This window comes from Malus domestica, chromosome 12, assembly GCF_042453785.1.
Source record: "Malus domestica chromosome 12, GDT2T_hap1".
NCBI classification, from domain to species: Eukaryota; Viridiplantae; Streptophyta; class Magnoliopsida; order Rosales; family Rosaceae; genus Malus; species Malus domestica.
This window is the reverse complement of record NC_091672.1, coordinates 22,000,680-22,011,031: the sequence shown is the minus strand read 5'-3', so window position 1 is coordinate 22,011,031 and position 10,352 is coordinate 22,000,680.

Genomic DNA, 10,352 nt, shown 5'->3' with positions numbered 1-10,352 from the left:
TCCCGACATCATCATCATCAACAGAAGGAGCTAGAAAAATGACCTCTGGGAAGGCTAGAACGTGCAGGAAAAGAAAAAAAAAAACTTCTTTATCAAAATCTACAGCCTCCCCCAAAGGACAGTTGTGGAGCCATACAATCCCACTTTAGAAAAAAAAGTCACATATTCAGCCTCAACAGCAGTAACCAGTCAAATCCAACTCAAAGGCGCAGTGGGCATAAAAAAACAAAAGCAGAAAAGAGAAAAGCAAAAGATTTTTCTATTATTACGATTCCTTCTGTCTGCCAGGAGAAGATATAGAGAGAAGGCAGCAGAAAAACACTGCAAAAGCAAGGAATAAACACCCCACCCGAATGATGTAATTTATTTTTTTATCTTTTGAAGATATGTATAAACCCCATCAGAGGGTAAAAAAAAAAAAAAAGAAAAAGCAAAGCCCAAAATAAATGGGCTGGAATGTTGTGTAGAAGGCGAAGGCCCATAAGCCCAAAATAGCACCAACCAGGTCATCAAAAGTACGCCCAGTACTCCACAATTATTCGGCAACCTGCCGCTATTACCACCAACCAGGTGACTAAAAGTACGCCCAATACTCCAAAATTATTCGGCAACCCACCACTATTACCACCAACCAGGTGATAAGATGTACAACCCGTACTCTAATTTGGCAACTAGTCATTCATGCCACCAACCAGGTGATCAAAAGTATGCCCAGTACTTCATGTTATACATGAGCATTACTCATATCAATCATACATAAACATTCATGAGCATTACTCATGTCAACATTTATGAGCATCACTCATGTCAACATTCATAAGCATCACTTATGTTAACATCCATGAGCATCACTCATGTCAATCAAACATTCATGAGCATCACTCATGTCAATCAGCTTCAAAAGCTTCATTTACAAAAGCTCTAGCTTCAAAAGCTTCATTTACAGAGCTACAGCTTCAAAGCCTCACTTACAAAGCTTCAGTGCAGGGTATACAAATACCGCCTCCGAACAACCATCACTTCGACCCATACATGGATTCAATTTGAAGTTTCCAGCCAACATACTCTATTGACTGAAGACTTGGGGGACTACATTATGTACCATATATTGGGCCTCAACTAGGCCTCATGAAAAATACTTGGGGGACTTAGCCCATTATTTATGTATTGAGGAGCGAGCCCTTATTCTATAAAAGGGACATCCTCACCATCATTAGAGAGCAACGCCGCCAACTGAGCAACCGCCTCGCCACGAGCATCACTCCTAACCCATCACTTATGTATTGAGGAACGAGTCCTTATTTTATAAAAGGGACTCCCTCATCATCATTAGAGAGCAACGTCGCCAGCTGAGCAATCGCTTCGCCGCGAGCATCACTCATAACCCATCACTTATGTATTGAGGAGCGATCCCTTATTCTATAAAAGGGACTCCCTCACCATCATTAGAGAGCAATGCCACTAGTTGAGCAACCGCCTCGCCGCGAGTATCACTTCTAACCCATCACTTATGTATTGAGGAGAGATCCCTTATTTTATAAAAGGGACTCCTTCACCATCAGTAGAGAGCAACGCCACCAGCTGAGCAACCGCCTTGCCGTGAGCATCACTCCTAACTCATCACTTATGTATTGAGGAGCGAGCCCTTATTCTATAAAAGGGACTCCCTTACCATCATTAGAGAGCATCAACTCTAGCCCATCATTCATGTATTGAGGAGCGAGCCCTTATTCTATAAAAGGGACTCCCTCACCTTCAAATGCCGCAAGCCAAGCCAACCAAGGCAACATAAGCCATGAGCCTCGCAGCCTTGCAGCGTGTGCTACTTCTAGTTGAGCGTCATTTCAGATTGAGCACTGCCTCATATCGAGCATCAGTTCAAGATAGCATCTAGTTACTTCGGCCCACACATGGACTGAATTTCAAGTCTCCAACCAAAAGACTCTCTTGATTGAAGACTTGGGGGACTATTGTTTATACCATATTTAAGGCCTCGTATTTAGACCTCGTATAAATACTCGGGGGATGTGATAAAGGAAGGGATAAATATGTAAGAAGTGAGGAGTCCTTATTCTATAAAAGGACCCCTCACCCTCACAATTAGGGGAGGCCAATTCCTAAGGCTCATCACCCTCTCAACGCTTTCACTCTCAGAGCTCTCTCTCTCCCTCACTTATCAGAGAAATACAATACAATCAGTGTGGACGTAGCCTAAACCTTGGGGTGAACCACGATACATCTTGTGTCATTTACATTTCTTGCAGATTCACAGTCGGATTTACGTTGTACCAAGACTTCCGGTTTTGTGCATCAACAGACATATTATTGAAACTGCCATTACTTTGCTTTCTGTTGCTAGTTTATCTCAGGAGTTTTGGTTTCATGCATGCACATGCTGTCTATTTGATTAACAGAATGCCCTGTAAATCTTTGCATATGGATTCCCCATTTCTGGCTTTATATCAAAAACCACCAATATTGCAACATCTCAAGATTTTTGGTACAACAGTTTTTCCCTATATCAGGCCATATAATTCCAATAAACTACAACCTAGATCAGTGTTATATGTGTTTTTGGGATATTCAGTTGGATATAAGGGTATTATTTGCTATAATCTTCGTCCAAGAAAATGATTTTATCCAGACATGTTATTTATGATGAAAGTGTTGTTCCTGCTAAGCTCTCTGTTGCTATAACTCAGTGTGCTCCAACTGTTCAAGAGACTCGATTAGTTCCTCCATTAGTGGTTACTTTACCTGTAATCACTCTTCAGATTGGTTAGTGGTATGCATGACAGTTCCACAAGTACTTCCGCTTCTGTTTCTAGTATGTTTGACAGGTCTTCATCACATTCAATGGTTGATACCAATATATAGGAATCTGAAACATCAACATCAACCACTCATTTTAATGCCACTCCTTGCTCCAAATAAGTATAGCTTTTCTGGGTATACTTATCTTGCTGATATAGTTGATATAGAAGAACCTAAAACTTTTAGGACTGCTTCTATGAACCCTTTATGGCAAAAGGCAATGCAGGAGGAATTTGATGATTTGAAATCTCAGGGTACTTGGGTATTGGTTCCTGTTCTATCTCAACGATCCGTAGTTGGGTGTAAATGGGTTTATAAAGTGAAAAGGAACTTTGATGGCAGTATATCTCGTTACAAAGCTCGATTAGTGGCTCAAGGGTTCACTCAAGAATAGGGAATTGATTATTCTGAGACTTTTAGTCCAGTGGTGAGGCATTCCACTGTTAGACTTATTTTAGCCTTAGCTATTTCATGTAAGTGACCTTTAGGGCAACTTGACATCAAAAATGCCTTCTTGCATGGTGATTTGGAAGAAGAGGTTTACATGTATCAACCTTAAGGTTTTGTTGATTCTCAGCATCCTAACTATGTGTTCAGATTAGTAAAGTCTTTATATGGACTAAAACAAGCTCTTCGAGCTTGGCATTCAAAATTTACTAGTGTCTTACCTAGTCTTGGTTTTAATGTCTCACACTCTTATGCTAGCTTGTTTGTCAAGTATGATGGCACATATGTGGTGATTCTCTTATTATATGTTGATGATATAATCATCACTGGCTCAGATACATCTCAGATTCAAGCTGTTATTACCATTTTTGGTGACTTGTTTGAGGTAAAAGATAAGGTATTTTTTAGGACTACATATTCAATATAGAGAGAATGGGGATTTGTTTATTAACCAAACCAAGTATGCTACTGAATTGTTAAAGAAGGCAAGCATGGATACTTGTAAACCTGCCCCCACTCTAGCAAAACCACACTCTCAGTTGCTTGTTGTTGATGGCACACCTTTTCTTGATGCCACTTTATAAAGAAGCTTAGTTGGTGCCCTTCAATATCTCACATTTACTCGCCCTGATATTACTCATTCGGTTGGTGTTGTGTCAATATATGAGTCCACCAACAAACGCTCATTTCTCTCTTGTAAAAAAGATCCTCAGATATCTTCAAGGGCCTCTTCACTGTGGTTTGACTTATAAATCAGGGTTTTCTTCTCTTCTGTCAGCTTAGTCCGAATCTAATTAGGCTGCTGATATCAATATAAGGCGATCCATTACTGGTTATGTGGTGTTTTTTTGTGATAATCCAGTTTCATGGCAGTGTAAGAAGTAGTCTTCAGTGTCTCATAGTTCTACTGAGGCAAAATATAAATCTCTTGCTTATTGTGATGCAGATGTGTATTGGCTTCGATGTATCTTGCGAGATTTACATGTGTATATGCCCTCTCCTCCAATTGTATATTGTGACAATCTTTCAACCCTTACTCTTAGTACAAATCCTGTTTTTCATTCTCGTATCAAACACCTCGACACTGACATTCATTTTGTTCGTGAGAAGGTGCAAAAAGGGGATCTCATGGTTCAATATATACCAACTAAGGAGCAAGTAGCTAACATTTTTACAAAGGGTTTCCATAGTCCTGTATTTGTTCATCATTGTGGCAATCTTAACCTTGGTACCTTGGTTAAGATTGAGGGGGGTAATAACAGGATAACAAACTTGGACATGTGTTAACAGTGTATTAGTCAACATGTATTGATTGTATTGGTTATGTAGTAGCTTACTTGATAAGCTAATTATTAGCAAGCTATATGAAGGCTTGAGTGTACTAACTGTGGCGGTTAATGAAATCTGAACCTTCATCTTTCTTGCTTCTCTCTCTAAAAGCTTTTCTGCAATTCTTTCTTCTCTGCATAATCTTTGTGATAATTCAAGATGGTTAATATGTTCCACGTGTTAGGCTTAAAAATTTGCCACAAGTGAGGTAACGTATTGAGAATGAATCCACATGGATGAGTTGAGAGACCTTGCATGAGCTTATAAAAGGTTGAGCAGCCATATTACCAATTGGTTTTATGGTGGAACCTCAACTTACTTCATGGTATCAGAGTAGGTTGTCCCACATGTGAAGCTAAACGGCCACACATGTTCCATGTCACCCCGTTGTGCTGTCCACATGTTATGCTTGAAAATTCGTCACATGTGAGGGGGTGTGTTAAGAATGAATCCCACATTGATAGGAGGAAGGATCTTGAATGAGCTTATAAGTTACACTACTCACCATATTGCCAATTGGTTTAGGGTGGAACCTCAACTTTCTTCACTATATACATTGCTTTGTATTTTGAAAGTTTTTCAGCGATTCTAACATAAGCGCAGTGAAACGAATTTGCCAGATTAGTTTGTTTCTCATATTTTTCCGTTACCAGTTTGTTGCTCATATTTGCTTCTTAATGTATTGATTGTTGTTAACTGTTACAAGTTTGTTTCTAATGGCTCCGAGATTGGTTATGAATCGTTTTTTTTTCACTGGTAATTAATTGTTCTGCAGAAACTTTATGTTGATCTCTGTCCTATGGTTCAGCTATTTGGTTGCATCGATGGCACTTCAAGGGTTATGGAGCTTGGGGCAACTTGTAATTCTATTTGTAAGAGACTTTCATTTCTGCACGAGTAGATGGGTTTATTCATGCAGTAGCTTCAAGCTTGCAGTTGCTTTCGCTTTTGTCACCTGGATTTTTACTGCCATATCCTCTCACGTGATGTTTTGATCCTATCGACATTAGTTTAGGGGATTGTGTTTTTTTGTCCTATCGATGATACATGTACGTTACATCATTCATTTATTTACTCGTAAATGAAAAGGTTTCTGTGACTTACCAAATTTTTTTCTGAGGCAATTTAGCACCCTCCTATTTTTATTTCAATGCATCTTTTTAATGTTGCACCCTCAACTGCATCATATCTTAGTCCACTTAATCTACAAAGACATATTGAATCAGTTCTACAGATTCAATATGATCTCTAGTTTTCCTACCCTTCGGGGTTTAGACAGATAATTTAAATTCGTGGAACATGCGTGCAGATTTGCTAATGTTGTAGATTTGTTGCATGTGTGGGAATGTACATCATCCTGCAGTGTGCAGCAGATGTGCGATCGGAACATGTAGACACCCCCTTATGTCCAACTACCATGCAATGTACTTGAGTTTTGTGTTCTTTCTTGTTATACTTCTGTTTGCTGGTTATGTGTATGTTTGTCAACTTAGTAGTGCCACTATATACTGACCTGGTGGTTCGAACGGATGGATCATGGAAGCTGCGCTGAAGAAGCATCTTGAAACTATAAAGGCGTGTAGATAGTTTGTGGCACCATCACTATTTATTGGGAATCTTGATCGATATTTTTTCCCACAAATTTTTTACCCCTTGCTCTGTTGGTTATTTTAATTATTTTAATAATATTTTATTTTATTTTAAAGATTTAAAACTTATTATTATTTTATTTTATTTATTTTTAATATTTAAGAGTTGTGTTTTATTTGAAGAGTCATATTCCTTTTAAAAGGGTATGAGAGGTTCTTTAAATAAGAAACCTCAGATAGAAAAAATACGCTAAACTTTTCTATCTCTCTCAATCCTCACATCTCTCTCAGTCTATTTACATTCCTACTTCATAATTCTTGGGCAATTGATCACTACTTGGCAATCTCGTCTACCGTTGGCGTGCATATCGAATCAGACATCCTATGAGGCTTTGGGTTGTATCTTGGAGTTGTAGGCACCGCCATAACCTGCACGTAGGGAGGTGTCTACGACTTTAGGGCAGCGACATCGCGCCTCTCTTTGGTTCACAGGCCATATATTCTTATTCCTTTTTTCCTAATTTAAATTTCATAAGTCTGATATTGATTATACATTTGATTTGATATATTTGATCATATAAATAATTGATATATTTTTGCAATATATTTCACAATCTAAAGCCGTACAAGGTGTGATAATATAATTGCAAATTTTACAATCTGTTTTTACAATACCTTGAAAGCCCTAAGAATTGTGGTTTTTTCCTATGTTGAAAGTGGAATTTTAGGGTTCTGTCGTTCATTGCATTTTTTTAAATTCGGATTCTGTCGTTGCTTTTCTGACTCTTTGTCGTTGCTTTACTAACTCTCTACACATAAGAAGGGTAACCTTGCCCTTCATTCATTGCGTCCTGTCATTGAATTGTCTGAGAAGATAAATCTTGCCTTTAATTCATTGCTTTTTTTACTCTTTGCATTTTCTTTATTTTATTTAGTACCAAAACACTTTAATAATGCATATCTGTCAACTATTGTCTGGGATTGATAATCTTGGTAAACTACAATTAATAATTGAATATTACTTGTAAACTGCATAATGTTACTTGTAAACTCCAATTATTTAATATTGCTTGTCTGTCAAGTGGTTTGGCTACAATTGCATCAGTGCGTGAGTATTACAGTTTGTGTGTGATTATTTAGTACCAAGCACTTGCATCGTTTATGCTTTAATTAAATCTTGTGCTTTAATCCCAACGTGATTTGAACAACAATTGCATACTGATATATATAATATTAAACTGTACGTAATTATCATTATGCTTTAATTAAATCTTGTGCTTTAATCCCATCATGATTTGACCAACAAATTGCATACTGATATATATTAATTGTTTCATACTTTAATTAAATCTTGTGCATAATTATCTTTAGTAATTGATCTGTGTTTATTATATAGTAGTATAGTTTATCCTATCCTTGTTAAAAATTTTGAGTGACAAGCGTGTTTTAATCTCTATAGTATTATAGCAATCTTATATCTTTCTCACACGTTATTAGTCAGTATTTACATAACAAATGGCAAGCCTAGAAGAAGCCAATAGTGTTAAGCCTAGAAAATTTAGTGGCCACAATTTTCGTAGGTGGCAAAAACAAGTGAAATATTGGTTAACTGTTTGAGGATTTGCATCCGCACTTGAAGAAACTCAATCAAACAAAGATTCCTCTTCTAAAGAATCATCTTCTAAACTAACCCCTGTCCTAATAGAATACCATTGTCACAACAGAATCTTAAGTGCCATTTCTGATCACCTCTATGATGTGTATCATGCTACTACATCCACCGCCAAAGAACTTTGGGAAACTTTAGAAGCGGAATATGGAGTTGTAGATGCTGGGATGGATAGGTTCACGGTCTCAAACTTTAATGATTATAAGATGGTTAATAATAAGTCTGTGGGGGAACAAATACATGAATATCAAGAGCTATTAAGAGGCGTTGAAAAGAAAGGAACGAAGTTCAGTGAGGACTTTAAAGTCTCCTGCCTTATTGATAAACTGCCTCAATCTTGGAATGACTTTGCTAGAACCTTAAGGCATAAACAAGGAGAACTTACTTTGGTTCAAGTCATAAATTCAATTAGGATTGAAGAGAAACATAGGTCAAGCCAAAAGAAGGAAACCGAAAGGCAAACATCTGTGAACTTAGTTGAGAATGACACCAACAAAATTGGGAAAAACAAAAACAAGTTCACCATAAATAATAAGAAGAACTTCAAACCTAGAAGAACAAATTTTAAGTTCAAATCACCCAACAAAATTAAGAACTTCCAAAAGACTAAGGATCAAGGGAGAGAGAAGGGGGTTTGCTTCGTTTGCGGAAGAACCAATCATAAGGCTAAGGATTGCTTCTACAAGAAGACTGAGGAGAACAAGTATAAGTCAAATCATAATGGTCCAAAAGCCTAAGTGAATATGCTAATGGAGCAACAATCTTCTCAAACACATTTTAAGTATGATTCCTTTGTCAATTTTACTTATGAAAATAAGGATTGGTGGGTAGATTCTGGAGCTAATGTACATGTCTGTTTTGATTGTGAATTTTTTAAACCCTATCAGAAATCAGGTGGAGGACGTGTAACTCTAGGAAATGACTCAATGTCGCAAGTGCTGGGAATTGGAGACATAGAACTAAAGATGACATCTGGAAAGGTCTTAATTTTGAAGGACGTGCGACATGTACTTGATATTAGAAGAAAATTAATTAGTGTATCATGTTTAGTAAAGCAAGACTATAAAGTTGTAATGGAATCAAATAAGGTTGTAATAACCAAGAATAATGTATTTATTGGAAAAGGTTTTATTAGTGAAGGATTATTTAAGTTAAATGTTTCTTCAGAGTGCAATACTCTTCCAAAAGTTCTTAATGTTGAATCTAGTAACGTTTGGCATGGACGGTTGGGACATGTAAACTTGTTCAAAATTAAGAAAATAATGGATTTGGACCTAGTCCCAAAGTCAAACATGAATCTTAAGCATAAGTGTGAAATTTGTGTACAAGCAAAACAACCCAAGAAACCTTTTTAAGTCTGTGGAAAGGAATACCCAAATTTTAGAGCTTATACATAATGATGTTTGTGACTTAAATAGATTACCTACTAGAGCTGGTAATAAGTATTTTGTCACATTTATAGATGATTGTTCGAAGTATTGTTATATTTATTTGATAAAGACCAAGGATGAAGTATTTGGTAAATTCAAGATTTACAAGACCGAAGTGGAAAATCAATTAGAGAAAAGGATAAAGAGACTTAGGTCTGATAGAGGTGGTGAGTACACTCTTACCGATCTTAGTGTTTTTTGTGAAGAGCATGGTATTATACATGAAGTAACAGCACCATATTCTCCACAATCAAATGGAGTTGTAGAAAGGAAGAATAGCAGTTGAGTGTCAAATATGTTCTCGAATGGAAATTCTTGGAATGGAAATACTAATTTCAAATCTGGTGTAGGCAGTTGAGTGTCAAATATTTTCTCGAATGGGGCATACTACTCCAAATTGCTTAAACAGGAGTGATAATGGTTCAAATGGATACCAAGTTACTATATGCCAAATTTGTGGGAAAAGGGGGCATAATGCTTTAGAGTGCAGGTGTAGAAACAATTATTCTTATCAGGGTGCACCTCCACCTCCTTCTCTCATTGCATTTTCTGCTCAAGCTCCATCTCACATGATTGCAGCAGACTTTGGTCAGAATGCTCAACATTTCTCTGCTGCTAATACATAGGTGCTAGACACTGGTGCATTACACCATATGACACCTAATCTATCTAAATCAACCTGTGCAGTACAATTAGGGATGGGCAAATACCCATTGGTTATGGTTAACTGCGGTTACCCGCCCATTTAAATTAAACGGTTATGGTTATGGGTAACCGTTTAGATAAATAAACAATTATGGGTATAACCGTTTACCCGTGAAATTTAAATGGGCGGTTATGGGTATTATTCGCGGTTATAATGGGTATCCATTGGTTATGGGTATTACCCACGGTTATAACGGGTATCCATTTACCCATTTAATTTAATATATATATATAATTAAAATAAAAATAAAAACCTCAAAGAACTCACAACTCAGTCGGTCACTCTCTCTCTCCGTCACAAACACATAAACCTCAGAGAACTCGCATTATCACAAACACATAAAAACAACAGCAGCTGCAATCCCAATC